The sequence below is a fragment of the Sorex fumeus genome, unplaced genomic scaffold, assembly GCF_029834395.1.
Source record: "Sorex fumeus unplaced genomic scaffold, SorFum_2.1 ptg000128l, whole genome shotgun sequence".
NCBI classification, from domain to species: domain Eukaryota; kingdom Metazoa; phylum Chordata; class Mammalia; order Eulipotyphla; family Soricidae; genus Sorex; species Sorex fumeus.
In genome coordinates, this window is record NW_026606185.1 from 59,294,310 (window position 1) to 59,310,152 (window position 15,843).

Genomic DNA, 15,843 nt, shown 5'->3' on the forward strand with positions numbered 1-15,843 from the left:
GGGATTGGCTCAGTGGTAAATCACCACTTGACTTTGCCTATGTGAGATGAAGGGTTTGATCCCTGGCAACACACACACACACACGCACACACACACACACACACACAGGACCACAAATGTCTTTCTTTTTAAAAGAAGGGTAGACAAATTTGAAGGCAGTAATTTAAAAGGTGGGTCTTGACCGAGTAAAACCAAGTTAGGAGTCACACTTCAAGTGATGCTGGAGCAGACCCCAACATGACCGGGCCAGCAACACACTAAGAACCAGTCCTTTTTCTGAAACCACTTTACAAAATGGAAACAGAAACTTCTACCCTTTGCAATGAAGGTTTTAATGGGATTAAGCTTTTTGTTTAGTTTAGTTTTGTTTTTCTGGGGGGCCACACTCAGCAGTGTTCAGGGGGTAACTCTCCACTCACTCTGTACTTGAGAATTAACTCCTGGCCGTGCTCGGGGGCCCATGTGGGATGTCAGGGATCAAACCCCGGTTGGCTGTGTGCAAGGCAAGCGCTCTATCCACTGTACTGTCACTCTGGCCTGGATTAAGTTTCTTGCTAGAACCGCTGGCAGAGTCTGAAAACCACTGCCCCGAAACCCAAGTTTCGGCCCATGCTGCCATTCAGAGCGTCATTCTGTGCTGTGCAGGAAGATCCATCTTTCATCTCCCTGTTACAGTCAGGACTTCTTGGGCACATTCCAATTTCCAGTCTCCGTGTAAGTCATTGCGTGAAAGGACTAACACAGGTCACAAGTAAAACCAGAATTAAATTTAGATTAGGAAAATATTTACGTCGACACACCTCAAGTTAGGTGAGGACAGACATGCACGACATTATTCATACAAGCGCTCAACCTGTTCCCAAAGACAGTTCACATTTATTTCATGGTAACAGCAGGCCAGGCCTCGCACAAAATGCTTTTCTAACACACCAGCTCCGTGAATCTCTACCTGTGTAAAGGAATGATAGCAATTCCCACTCTCAGGGGCAGAATGGGCTGGAGCGATAGCACAGCAGTAGGACGTTCGCCTTGTGCGCAGCCAGCCCAGCCCAGCCGGGTTCGATTCCTCCGCCCCTCTTGGAGAGCCCAGCAAGCTACCGGGAGTATCTCGCCTGCATGGCAAAGCCTAGCAAGCTCCCTGTGATGTATTCAATATGCCAAACACAGTAACAGCAAGCTTCACGATGCAGACATTACTGGGTCTGCTCGAGCAAATCGATGAACAACGGGAGGACAGTGACAGTGACAGAGGGAGAATGGTAAAACCCATACTGGGACAAGAGAGATAGTACAGGGATTTACGCGTTTGCCTTCCACGCAGCTGATCTGGGTTTGCTCCTCAGTATCACAGAGGAACTCCTGAGCACATAGTCAAGAGTAAGCCTTGAACCTCACCAGGCTTATAAACAAAAAGAAAAATGGGGAAAAACTCAACTCTGGAATACTGAATCATCTGCACATCAGATATTAAAATTCCGTAGAAAACCCAACTGCTTCCCACAGGGCCACCCTGTAGACCTCCTGGAAGCATAAGCTGCCGAAGAGCACAGCTGAGTGGACTGCATGCTGGGTGGTCAGGCTGGAAATCAGACATGAAAACGCTCATGACCACAAGTGTAACCCTAGGAAATGGCCAAACATTTCTACGGGGATTTGTTCTGCTCTTATTTAAACAGTAAACCCAGAAACAGCTTGGATGTCCAAGGGCTGAGTAAACACAACCATGCCTCCTTGTAGAATGAGACTGTGTACAACAGTTTAGACCGTGACCAAGGAGGGGTTTCCAAAGTCCGTGCACCTGGAGCTCTAAGGCGAGTGAACGACTGCCCTCGCTAGTCATCAGATACGTTTAGCTCTCTTCCAAATTTTCAACAGCTGCCATGCCTGATATAGAGTGACAGGGCACAAATAAAACACTGGATACGGCTCAGCAGGACCACACCTGTCTCACCTATGTGACACCCTGGATTCAATACTCAGCACCATAATGATTTCAAGTTCCATCACCCCACTGAATATTCAATATGGTCCACCACACCAGTCCACACAGTCCCTACATACAACAAAGGTCTGTCTTCCTGACAGCACTAACACCACTCTACCACCACCCTAACCCTAACCCTAACCCTGACCCTAATCTTAACCCAACACTAAAAGGTAAAGGTAAAGGCCCTCCCGTTGATCGTCGATTTGCTCGAGCGGGCCCAGTAACGTCTCCACTGGAGACTTTGTTGTTACTGTGTCTGGCATATCGAATACTCTCGGTAGCTTGCCGGGCTCTCCGAGAGGGGCGGAGGAATCGAACTCGGGTCGGCCATGTTGGCCGCTTGTAAGGCGAACGCCCTACCCGCTGTGCTATCGCTCCAGCCCAACCCAACACTAACCCTAACTTATTTTTTTTTCCTTTTTGGGTCACACCCAGCAATGAACAGGGGTCAGTCCTGGCTCGGCACTCAGGAATTACCCCTGGTGGTGCTCAGGGGACCATATGGGATGCTGGAAATCGAACCTGGGTCGGTCGTGTGCAAGGCAAATGCCCTACCCGCTTTGCTATCACTCCAGCCCCACAGTAACCCTAACTTTTAAAAATAAAATGTTTGGTTCTGTCTGTAGCCTACAGTATGTACTCAATAAATGCTATTAGGAACAATCCTTTTCCCAGTTAGGAAAATGTATTTGAAGTCACAAATGGAAGGGTAAGGAAATCCACCCCTTATAGATTTTTATCTCCAGCATCACTTTTGAAATGCATCATCCCACCTGGGAAATAAAATATCAGATGTTATCTCCCTCAGAGCAGCAGTGGGCTTCATGGATATGCTCAGGCAAAAGCACACACACTTTTCATATCTTTTACTCTTTGAGCTTAACTTTGCTCATCTGTATTATTTTTCTACAAATGCAAATAACCAACAGACATGTAAACTTAGCCCTTGTCCCAACTATAAATCATTACTTTTTTCCTTGGGATTTTACATGTATTATATTCCACTAAACTATGATTACTAGTTGGAGCAATAGCACAGCAGTAGGGCATTTGCATTGCACACAGCCGGCCTGGTTGAGCCGGGTTCGATTCTTCTGCCCCTCTCGGAGAGCCCGGTTAGCTATCGAGAGTATCTCTACCGCACGGCAAAGCCTGGCAAGCTACCCATGACTCATATTCAATATGCCAAACACAGTAACAAGTCTCATGATGCAGACGTTACTGGGCCCGCTCGAGCAAATCGATGAACAACAGGAGGACAGTGATAGTGATATTTTGTTAATAGAGTAGCACCTGTGTTTGGGTAATATTTAAATTTAGTACACTTTAAAAAACAGTTACCAGGGCAGGGTTATAGTACAGCAAGTAGAGCACTTGTCTTGCATGCCGCTGGTAGGGTTTAATCCCTAGCACCCCATGAGGTCTTTTGACTACCCCCCCCCCAACAAAACAATTAAAAACTTTTAAAGGCAAAATGTTCATCAGAAATCTTTTAAAATTTTATATTTATTTTTGGGATTTGGGCCAGCAATGGACTTATTCCTGGCTCTGAGCTCAGGGATCACTCCTGGCGGGCTGTGAGCATTTATGAGGTGGCAGGGATTAACTGTGGGTCAGCTGCATGCAAGGCAAATGCCCCTCCTACCATCCTATCTCCCTGACACCATGAACATGTTTCTATTTGTTGATTTCCTCCCTGCCCATAGATGAGGACCTTGATCTGCCAGCAGGGCTGCCTCTCCCTTATCCAAACGGAAATAATGACCCTCCCAGAGTTGTAGGTGTACAACAAATGGGAACCGCTTATTTTTTTGTTCTCAAAGTCTTCTAAATCTGGAAATCCTCATGTGGAAACAACCCAAGTGTCCCATAGAGATGAGTAGATAAAGAAATTGCAGGACACAGACACCGTGGACTGTGAGGGCAGATGAATGCAGTTGGCTGCAACTTGAATCCAACTGGAGAGTGTCACGCTAGTGAAGTGAGTCAGAAAGAAAAAGGCAAGTACCAGATGATCTCACTCATATGCGGAGTACAAAAAGGCAAAGCGCAGGATGATGCAACCCCCCATGGAAATAGCTCTGAGATCTGTTCAGTAGAACTAGGTATGGCCCAAAAAACCAAAAAGGGAAACAAACAAAATAGAAAGAAACAGGGTTGTGTTTGGGGAAGGGTAGGGAGCTTGGGGGCATACCCAGTGGTGCCAAGAGGCTATTCTGTGTTTGGGAGTGTCCTTTGGCAGTGCTCAGGGGGCCACATATGTGGTGCCAGGGAATTGAACCGGGGTCAGCAGGATGCCAGGACAGTGCTTAACCTCTGTGACCCTAGGGAGCTTTTATAGCAAGAAAACATAAATAACAAAATTTACCAAGTTTAACTATTTTAAGAGCCAAGCTCATTGGCACTAAGTGACTCCCATAGAGACCTATTGGGAACAATCATTCATGACATCCATCTATGACTGTAAGTTAAGACTTTGACCAGTCATTCGAGGCAGAGGAAGGGAGTGAACAAACAAAACAGACTCAGATTCAACAGCTACACATGTGTGATCTAAAGTAAGCAGGGCATTCCCTAACCAACTCAACCCCGTATCCACACAGCCTGATCTGGGCCGGCGGACTCGGAAAGTGAGGGCTGGGGTCTCCAAGCAAAATGTACCCCAGAACACTTGGGAAGAGTTCTGTCTGACTTTTTGGGACAGCCAGAAGGAAATTAGGACAAAAGGACAGGGAGACAGCTCAAAGGACTGGAATGCACCCCTTGCATGTGGAAGTCCTGGAAATAATCCGGATTTTGGAAACCTGATCAAATTTTTCACTTCCTCTTTAGCCTATTGCAGGCACGTGTGCACTTTTCATCTATTAAGTCCCTGCTGAATGTAGACACGCAGACCAGGCACTGAGAGGTCTGGCATGTGAACAAGGCGTGAGCACCCAGAGGCGGAAGCAGGGTGGTCATTTATGCCCAAGCACACGCCGCCAATCCAGTTGCACCTTTTTATTCTCGCTGGCTGTCATCCTAACCGGGACCCCATCCTCGCTCTCTGAAATGTCACCAGCGAGTTCTAACTGGTCTTCCTGCAGTCAACACCCAGGAGGTAACCAAGTCGTGCCACATTCCTGCAAAGACCCATTTCACATCTCCCGGTCTGAGCTCTGTCCCCCAACATTCAGAGGCACAGTGTCCACCACACAGGACTCCCCTTTCCTCTGTCCTTGTGAGGACGGCAGTGAGACAGGAGTCAGCAATTACAGCCTGAGGCCAGATACAGCTGACCACCTGTTTGTTCAGGGATCACTCCAGGCAGGCTTGGGGGACAAGGGGTTGTACCTTGTCCCCCAAGGGGTGGCCACAAACGAGGCAAATGCTCTACCCACTGTACTATCATTCTGGCCTCATGTGTGAATAAAGTTTTATGAGAACACATCCATACTCATTCATTTGTGTATCATCTGTGGTATACTTGCACCACCTTTGTAGAAGGAAATAGTTACAAGAAATACCACAAAGTCTCAATGTCATAAATATTTATTATCTGGCCCTTTGTAGGAGGTTTATTGAGCCCTGGACTAAAGGCAGAGACAGTAAGAGACAGCACCAAAATTGTGTGGTCAAGGACTGGCAATAAAGCTGTGCGGTAGATCATATGCCCTGTATGCAGGAGATCTTGTGTTCTATCCCTGGCTGGCACCCAAAACCCAACCAATCCCCATCACATGTCCAAACTCAAATGTCCACAATCAGATAAAGTTCTACTGACTTCAGTTAATCATGGCTGCTTAGGGAAATCTGAAATAAATGACCATGGGTAGTGGCTGCCCTAGAAACTGGAGATATCAGCATCTCGGCTGCTGCCTGTTAGTGTGATGAGAAAAAACACACAGATCAGATTTGGGAATTACAACACGGCCATGTCCCACAAAGAAACTGTGTCCATACGCATCCTAACCAGGCCACTGCAGCTGTCACCACAAATGCACATGCTCAGAATCACAGCATCGAAGGAAAAGTCACTTAATATAAATAAAAAAGTCAGAGAAAGTGGGCAAACATTTATCAGAAACGTCTGGGAAAATTGTTTTTCAGTTCAGTAATATGATGACACAACCCATCCAAATATTTTTCAGGTCAGAGGTGCTGTAGAAAATATTCTTAATAAGCTCCTGCTCTGCCTGGAAAGCAGTACCATACAAGGAAAGAACTGGGAATCGAGTTAAAAATTCTGGCTCATGGTGTCTCACTAATAAAAATTTAAAAAAAAAGAAAAGAAAATGACTTGATTAAGCCTTTCACAGAAAAATGAAAAAATAAAATACTTGTGAGTATTATTTTGCTTACATTTAAAAGTTATTTCTTTAATAAACAAATATTTGTGAACTTTTTGATAGATAAAAAAATTCTGGCTCTGTAGATTATTCATAACAAGCAATACAAAATAAATTATTTTGGACCTGCTTTGGGGGGGCAGGCCTAGGTGGTGGTGGGAAAATTCGAAATAATGATAGTGGGAAGGTACCATGGTGATGGGACTGGTGTCAGAATACTGAATGTAATAAATTATTGTGAACGACTTTATAAAAATAAAATTTAAATTTAAAAAATCTGGCTCTGTTCTCTCTACTACTCTATAATTCATGTTGGGTTTCTAATGCCTTGGAAGCCTGTATTTTCCATATGTTAAAAAAAAAAGGCTGGGGAAAGGAGATAGTGACTTGCCAACTCTATTGAGGATGATCACTTGATCACTTGACTTCCCGTTAATCGTCGATTTGCTCCAGCGGGCGCCAGTAACGTCTCCATTTGTCCCTGTCGTGTGCTAGTGTAGTCCAATGGCGTCTGTTCGCTCTAGGAACACGAAGAGCCTCAAACTGATCGTTCATGATCTTGATGAAGAAGTTTGACCATCTGGTAGGTGGGCGGCCACGCTGTCTTTTGACATCCCATGGAATCCAGTCGGTAACAGCTCTAGTCCAGCGGTCGTCTTTAAATCTCATTACGTGACCAGCCCATCTGATTTTTGACACCTTGGCAAATGAGACAGCGTCCCTGATTCTTGATCGTCGATGGAGGTCGGAACTCCGGATTGAGGATGAGTTTAGATAATAATGTTGTTAGAGGTCCGTGCAATGGTGAAGAGGGCAGATACAACACCCACAATACTGCCAGTTCCTGTACACTCCTGCTCTTAAAAGACAGAAACTTCTGAAATTCCCGGCCATACAGCGAGAGAATTGCTCCGCACCCTCCCTTCTGCCTCTGACACTTGAATATCCTCAAGAAAGCGGCCTTCAGGACTGGAGAGGGAGGGCACAGGAGGTAAGACACTTGCATGCATGAGGTTGTGTCAGGCGTGACTCGGGTTCGAATCCCCAGCACCACATACGATCTCCTGAGCACCACCAAGGTCACTCCTAAGCCCAGAAGGCAGGAGTAGCTCCTGAGCACTGCTGGGTATGGCCCCAAGTCCTCATCCCCATGAAATAGACAGGGGCCTTCAACCACAGACGGTGGATAAAGGAGCTGTGATCTGGATATGCAAGGGAATATGACTCAGCTCTGCAAAGATGAAATCCTAGCTGCTGCTTCGACTTGGCTGATACTAGAGTGTCATGTTAAGTGAAATAAGTCACAGAGAGAAGCACATACGCAGGCTGATCTCTCTCATCTGTGGTTTAGGAAGAAAGAAAGTAAATCAATGGCCAATAGCCAATGGAAGCGAGTCCTGGGACTCTGACAACAGAACTGAGGTAACCAAGAGGCCTGCAAACAATCTAAAAAATATATTTGAGGGTGCTTGAACTTTAAGTGACATTAAAAAAAATAGAAAGATCCTTTAAATTATATTAAAGCTCTGAAGGAAACACGCTGGAGAGATAGTACAGGGGTAAGGTGCTGGCCTTGCATACGACTGATCCAGGTTTGATCCTTGGCACTGTATAAGGCCCCTTAAGCACAACCAGGAATTATCCCCTAGTGGAGAACCAGGAGTAAATCCTGAACACCAAGGTGTATGGCTCAAAATCTGAAAAGGAAGAAAGGAAGAAGGAAGAAGGAAGTGACTTGATAGTGTATCAGTCTATATCCCCCGGGGGCCACATTACTGCATCATACAAGCTTAACATTGACAGTTTCAGGACTCTCTCTCTCTCTCTCTCTCTCTCTCTCTCTCTCTCTCTCCCCACCCCTCTCCCCACACACTCCTCTTTCTCCAGTCTCCCCTGTGATCAGCAACCTCAGAAGGGCAACTGTCTTCTACCAAGGCCAGCGCAGAATCCTCTGCAATTCCTATTTTATTGTACCCACAGACACAGCAGACAGTTACCTGGAAGTGGGTGGATTCTAGGTCTTCCTACAGGCCTTCTGACAGAATCCAGGGAGGAAAGAGGGTGGTAGGGGGCAGGGTAAGAAGACAGAGGTATCATTTCTGGTCAGAGCTCAACTGGGGGCATTTCTAACTTTTAACAAAGCGACACCTCCCTTCCCTTGCGCCCTGCTTCCTATCCTGGCCTCATGATCACAACCGCCAGAAGAGGAGGTCATGTGGGCGTCCAACTTGCTGCCCTGCCAACCACAGTTTGTCATCTCCCACGCTGGCCCCGACTCCCTATGACACAAATGGATCCTAAAATTGTCTTCCCTTTGTGGGGGAGGACATGTAGAAGAAAGAGTATCTAAAGGAAGTCCGGCAAGAGAGAAAATTACTTTCCTACCTTTGCCATAACATAAAATAAAAGCAGCAACAATTGTAAAATGAAGTGAAAGAAGGAGCTACCGCAGACAATTTCATTGCTGTACAAGATTGCGAGGTTCAGTTAAGGGAAAGTAGGAGCAAAAATCTGATCTGGGTATGGACATGGACACACACACACACACACACACACACACACACACACACTGGGAGGGGAGTCTGCAGAGGCCAATGCCCTCATCAATGACCCTTTTGTTCTGTGATTTGATTTGTGTCCAAGGCAATCCATGATGAGACAGGAAGTGAGATATCCAATACTCACTTTTGCTCATTCTCTGCCATCTTTCACATTAGTTTTGTTTGGGGGCCACACCCGGCAGTGCCGAGTGCTTACTCCTAGCTCTGCACTCAGGGATCACTCCTGGTGAGGATCAGGGGACTGTATGGGATAGTCACATGCAAGGCAAGCGCCGTACCCACTGTACTATCGTTCCAATCCCCAAAAGAGTAAACACTAATCCTGATATAATTTACTATGCCTGTGTCTCATATGTCTGTCCTGTATATTGATTCTACATCACTGTCCTCCCGTTGTTCATCGATTTGCTCGAGCGGGCCCAGTAACGTCTCCATTGGAGACTTTGTTGTTACTGTGTCTGGCATATCGAATACATCACGGGTAGCTTGCCAGGCTCTGCCGTGCGGGCGAGATACTCTCGGAAGCTTGCCGGGCTCCCTGAGAGGGGCGGAGGAATCGAACTCGGGTCGGCCATGTTGGCTGCGTGCAAGGCAAATGCCCTACCGCTGTGCTATGAGTGCAGAGCCATGATTCTACATCACATGTGTTAAATGACAACACTAGCTGGCAGATCTGAGATGCCTTCCGTGATCCCATCGCCTGGCATTCAAGTCCTTGTATCATTTTCCTCACAAGAGTGGGCTGGACATAGGGTACTGCTACTGACCAATAGAGCAGGGCTCAAGGAATGGGGTGCCCCACCCGTGTTAGGTCACAGGAGACAGTCCCTTCCTTCTTGCCAGCCAGCTCACTCCCCGTTCTGGCCTTGATAAAGCAGATGCCTTGTGCAGACTCATATGGCAAGAAACCGTGGGTGTTGGGCCAAATGCCAGAGAGGAAGTGGGATCTACAGTTCGAGCAAACTGAACTGGGAAGACCTTTTCCCATGGGTTCGGGAGAGGAACCTCAGGAGACCCCTGAAACCACAGCCCTGTCTGAGGTCTGGGGGGGAACAAGCACTAAGCTGTCCAGCCCACAGAACTGTGAGACAGCAAACACACATGGGCCTCGGGAGCTGCCTCTGGAAACAACATACAGGACTAAAACAGACGAGAAATACACATTTATCACACTCACTAGTCATCTTACGGCGAGGTGTCCAATATGGCCAGTGAAACATCCCAGGTACGCCAACAAAGCGCCCCCTCCTGAAGTGGTCTGACTCTTTCCCTGTGGGCCAGTTTCCAGACACTCGCCGCACCCCGTCTGGAACCCGCCCAGTCCTCCAGAGAGCCGAATCCAACAAGCTTGATGACAGTTGTAATTACACACACATCTCACGAAGCCAGAGTCATAAACCATATCTGTGATCTAGATTAAACTTAAACTTTACACGGTCATAGGAACAACAGCGGTGCCACTCCTGGAACCAACAGGCCGAGCTTTGCCACTTGGTCCCAGATGGTAGGGAGCAGAGAAGGCCACAACCACAAGGAGAAAATCCCGGGCTCCTTCAGGTCGTCCTTGTAGGGACGGAGCAGCAAGGACCTCTCCCAACCCAGCACAGCCAGCTCAGCTTCTCTGGGGAACAGCTGCCCCCTCCAATCCTTACAGGACCTGCCCTTAGCCCTGGGAGCAGACTGACCACTGCCCCATCCTGACTTTAAGGCTGCTAGGGCTAGGGGGAGAATCCACACACTTTAATTTTTTTAACTTTTTTTTTTTTTGCTTTTTGGGTCACACCTGGTGCGCACAGGGGTTACTCCTGGCTCATGGACTTAGGAATTACCCTTGGTGGTGCTCAGGGGACCATATGGGGTGTTGGGAATCGAACCCAGGTCAACTGCATGCAAGGTAAACGCCCTGCCTCCTGTGCTATCGCTCCAGCCCCAGAATCCACACACTTTAGACCTTTCAGAGAAGGACCAAGGTTACGACTCTTACGTTCTCACTTTTGTGAATGAAACTTTTGGAAAAGGGGTAGGGGGTCAGGTCGGGGCCACATCTGGCAGTGCTCAGGGACTATTCCTGGTCTGTGCTCAGGAGTGACCCTTGGCAGTGCTGGTGGAATCATACCATACCAGGTGCCAGGAGTTGACCCTAGGTCAGTCACTTGCAAGGCAAGTTCCTTCACCCCCGTACTATCTCTCCAGCCCCATTCCTGGGTGACGCTTAAAGGATTATCAGTGACGTAGTTCAACTCTTTCATGGCTCTCCCTGATACAACTGAGAAACAGATTCTGGTTCCTACCAGGAACCGAGTATTTTCCACATCCGTTGCTTTTCCCCACGAGTGTTGGGATTGGAGGTGGGTGACCAATGAGCAAACCATGGTGGCGAGGCTCTGCCCAGGCTTACTCAGCACCTACTGGGCAGCTGGATGGCTTCCAGCTGACAACGTGGGCATAGCACATGCTTCTACAACAGGATCAACCTCTGTCAGCCTTCTATTCTCCCCTCCCACCCCCCATCATTCAAAGTCTCATTGTCACTGTCACTGTTCTCCCGTTGTTCATCGATTTGCTCAAGCAGGCACAGTAACGTCTCCATTGTGACAATTGTTACTGTGTTTGGCATATCGAATACATCATAGGTAGCTTGCCAGGCTTTGCCATGAGGGCGAGATACTCTCGGTAGCTTGCCGGGCTCTCCGGGAGGGGCGGAGGAATTGAACTTGGGTCGGCCATGTTGGCCACTTGCAAGGCAAACACCCTACCTGCTGTGCTATTGCTCCAGCAATCTCATTAACACCAGAAAAACTTCAGCCAAAGAGAGGGAGAATGCAGCAAAGGAAGCCCTATCTGTGGTTCTAGGCCGAGCTATGCCGAGGAGTGGGGTGGTATCAGGGGTTCCCCAATTTCTGTCCTGCATATCCCCTTAAGTCCATCCTGTTGTGCTAAGTGCCTACAGATGGGATAATGGGATTCCAGAGGAACAAGAACGGCAAAGACTGTCAGGCAGGAGGAAGAGTTGGAGGGAAGAATCCAGTGCAAGAAGAGGGCCAGGCACCAGCTCAGCAGAGCAGCCCTGGGGTGCTGGATATGAGCCGGTAGGTCATCAGGACTCACCGTCACTGGGCAGGACGGCGTGACCAAACTGCACTCCAGGGAGCAGGTGGCAGCCCAGGGTGCCTAAAAGGAGAGGAATGTGCATAGCGCTGCTCTCCAGAAAGAGAGGGCAGGGGGCTGTCTGAGGGTGCCGTGGGCTTCAGCATCTCTGTGGAACATGAGGCATTGGGTTCCATCTGCAGCAGTAATGCTCAGACCCTGAATGTCACCACAGCCTGAACGATGGGGCGGAATGAGGGTGGTGGCCATGAGAAAAATGTGTTTCACATTAAGACTGGGTGGGGTTGACTTCTTTTGTCTGGAAAACATTGGAGGAAAAAAAAAGAAAAGCCTAGAACTAGTTCCCATAGGCAGTAATGTGAGAATTCCCAAATGTTTGCTTTGGAGACACTGCCTCAGCTCACCACATCTCTGATGATAAATACCGAGTTACTAGGCGAGAAGCCTCACGGTTTCCATGCTCCTGGTGAGGGACAATGGGCTCATGTGGACACCATCTCTGTGCCTCTTGGGGAGAGCTTTTCCAACCGCGCGCACGCTTCAAGACTATAAAATCACAGCGATCCCACAGCTGCAGGAAAACCTCCGGGAAGTCTGTTGGTCGAATCCACTTGAATGTGGGGACAGCCTCCAACCTACATACTGAAAGATGCCTCCAACAGGATGGATTTGTGCTGTACAGAGACCAAAGAACTGGAATAGTTTCCAGAACTAAGCGTGTGTGTGTATGTGTGTGTGTGTGTGTGTGTGTGTGTGTGTGTGTGTTTATTTGGGGGGGGGATACACCCATCTGTGCTGCTCAGGGCTTACTCCTCTCGTAGTTCTATGCTCCGGGGTGACTCCTGGTGGTATACTGTGGAACCATAAGCTATGCCAGGGATCAAACCTGGGTGGCTACATATAAGGCAAGGGCTTTAACCCCTGTACCTTCTTTCCAGTCCCTAAACAAAAAAAAAAAATCTTAACATATCGAACTCCCGAAAGACAACTTAGACTCCCTAATCAGATTCCATTGGAATTGCTTGTCTGAGTAAAAGTTTAGTGGTGGGGGCAAATAATATAGGTAAATGAGAACAGTAAACACCCAGGAAAAGATTAATCTTGCTAACAATCAAAGAAAAGCAGAAGATAGTGTCTTATAGCCATTAACACCATCCCATGAATATACTCAATGCTCTGGGTTAAAGTTGACTCTCTCTCTCTCTCTCTCTCTCTCTCTCTCTCTCTCTCTCTCTCTCCCCCCCCCCCGCTCACCCCCCCACACACAGACAAATACACCACTGCTGCTATAGACACTGAAGTGGCACCACGCATTCCTTATGCAAGCAATGTCATCAACACTTGACATTATCGAGAATACTTATACTTACAGCATTTGACCCGATAATCTCAGTCATAAAAACCTCTTCCAACAGAACTAATTCAACAAGAAAAATAACTCTACACATAAATCGGTGCCTTGTTGCCACCTGCTATAAAAAGTAGGACTAGAAATCACCCAGAAGTCTAGCAGGATACATGCTTTACAGATCACAATTTCAGTGTAGCCATCAAAAACAGCCAAAGAGGAACAAGAGTAGGAAAGAGAGACAAATGGCAGATGTGCTCACGTCCTCTGGAAGAAGAAACCCACTGTGTGTGTGTGTGTGTGTTTCTCTTTTCAAGATAACCAATGACTGGCACCATCTTGCTACCCTAGCATCCAAAGCCTATGAAGCCTGAGCATTTATGCTGTGCCCCTTGGATGACTCCTCTCCCCCAGAGCACTGCCCTGAATGTGCCACTTCTCAGAGTCTCAGAGGTTCAGTCACTTCTCTCATCTCTCACACGGAGGTTCTTACCACTCTCATTTTCCTCCAAATGTCTTACCACTTGTCCCAGTGTTGTTAAGAGGAAGGGAAAAGCAAAGTTGCCCTGAGTTTAGATACATGACCACGCCTCTCCTTTCCTTCTCTCTCTCCCTCCCTTTCTCTCCCTCCTTCTCTTCCTCCCTCCCTCCCTCTCCCCCTTTCTCTCCCTTACTCCTTCTCTTTCTCTCCCACTCCTCCTTCTCTTTCTCCCCCTCTCCCTCTCGTCTCCTACAGAGTCCAAATCAGCAGGCTTCCGGTGAGCTGGCTTCCTTCCTTGGCAGGGGATCTGGGTGTCAGGCTCAGCCTTTCTCGCATAGCCCCTTCTCAGTGCTCTGTGACCCCAGGATTCCAGCTACCTAACAACCACGAGAGTCACAAAACCTCACGTGACTCTGAGCCTTTCACAGCCTTCTCACCTTCTGACCTATGGAACTCAGGAAATCCAGCTTCGGTCTTTTCTACCCTTCTGGGCTTCATGATTAAGGACAAAGTCCTCAAGACCCCCACCAGGGAGTGGTCCAAGGAGTGTTCCAGGTTCTAGACTCAAACCTGGTTGGGGGACTGCCTAGGACTGACCAGCAGAGCCCTATTTCTTTTTTTTTTTTCTTTTTGGGTCACACCCAGTGATGCACAGGGGTTAGTCCTGGCACTGTACTCAGGAATTACTCCTGGCGGTGCTCAGGAGATCATATGGGATGCAGGGAATCGAACCTGGGTCGGCCATGTACAATCAAGCACCCTACCCGGTATGCTATTGCTCCAGCTCCAGAGAGCCCCACTTCTTCCCCACCTTCAGGCACCTTGGTAGAGTCTTGGGGTCTCTGATTCCATCAGTGTATGGATGCGGGCCATGCCTGATATTTAATCACTGTCTCCTCTGTGTACTTAAAGTCAGCTTAGTGGACTCAACTTAGGTTACAAATTCTTCCAAGAGAGCTGAGATCACACTTGAAGTTTTGCATCCAGATCATGCTGAAAACACATGCTTAATATTTTATATGTTTCTTGGAAAAGGGTGAGTTCAGCTTGAATGGTTGCTAATAAGTGATTCTATCTGATACAACTTTTAGATATTTTTTAGACCTTTTTTTGAGGAAAAGAAAACCTGGGGGTGTTCAGAGCTTAATTCTGGTCTCCGACTCAGGGATTACTCCTGGAGAATTTAGGAGACCATATGGGATGCTGGAGATTGAACCCCAGCTGGCCACATGTGAGGTAAGCACCTTATTCATTGTACTATCTCTCCAGCTTCCAGATTGCGGATTTTGGATGGGGCAGGAGCAGAAGTGTCTAAGTTTCTACATGCCTTATAAGTGCAAAAACTTTCTATAATACTAAAAAGTTTCATTGGGGTGCCATGATTTCCAGAGCTGGTTGGGGATGGGGTGTGGTGGTTGCATTTTTTGAGGGTGCTAATCAGACATTCTATGTTCCAGACACAAAGCTAAAAGACACACATCACCTTATTTCATTGCTGGAGGGTCAAATCATTATCCCTGTTCCACAAGAGGAAACTGACATTAAAAGAGGCTAAGTTTTTGGCCCAAGGATATACTACTGGTAACCAGGATAAAATTCCTTCTCAAAAGTCTCTACCCATAGCCACCACATTCTGAGCCTTAATTGTCTCTAATAACATGGTCCGGTAAGCTGGGGAGAGATAATTAATCCAATTTGCATCCGAGGAGACAAGTAGGCAGAAGACAGGCAGTTAAATCTACGTTGGAGCTAGAATCAGTGGGTGCTCAGACCTTTGACATCCTCTGATCTCTGCCCTGGGTTTGGCCTCTCTGAAAATCAGGAGAAAGGAGGGGCAGAGAGCAGAGGTCACCAGCAGCAAGCCTGAGCTCATTCCTGCAGGAGAAGTTCTCGTTCTTTCGTTCTTTCTCTCTCTCTCTCTCTCTCTCTTCCTTCCTTCCTTTCATTTTTTTTTCTTTTTGGGTCACACCCAGTGATGCACAGAAGTCACTCCTGGTTCTGCACTCAGAAATGATTCCTGGCAATGCTCA

General features: G+C 47.5%; 1 protein-coding gene across 1 annotated transcript in view; it reads right to left on the minus strand.

Moving 5' to 3' along the window:
• Positions 1-15,843, minus strand: part of ATP8B1 (ATPase phospholipid transporting 8B1) — a 116,444-nt gene that overhangs the window by 59,060 nt on the left and 41,541 nt on the right. The gene's annotated exons all lie outside the window — the stretch shown is intronic.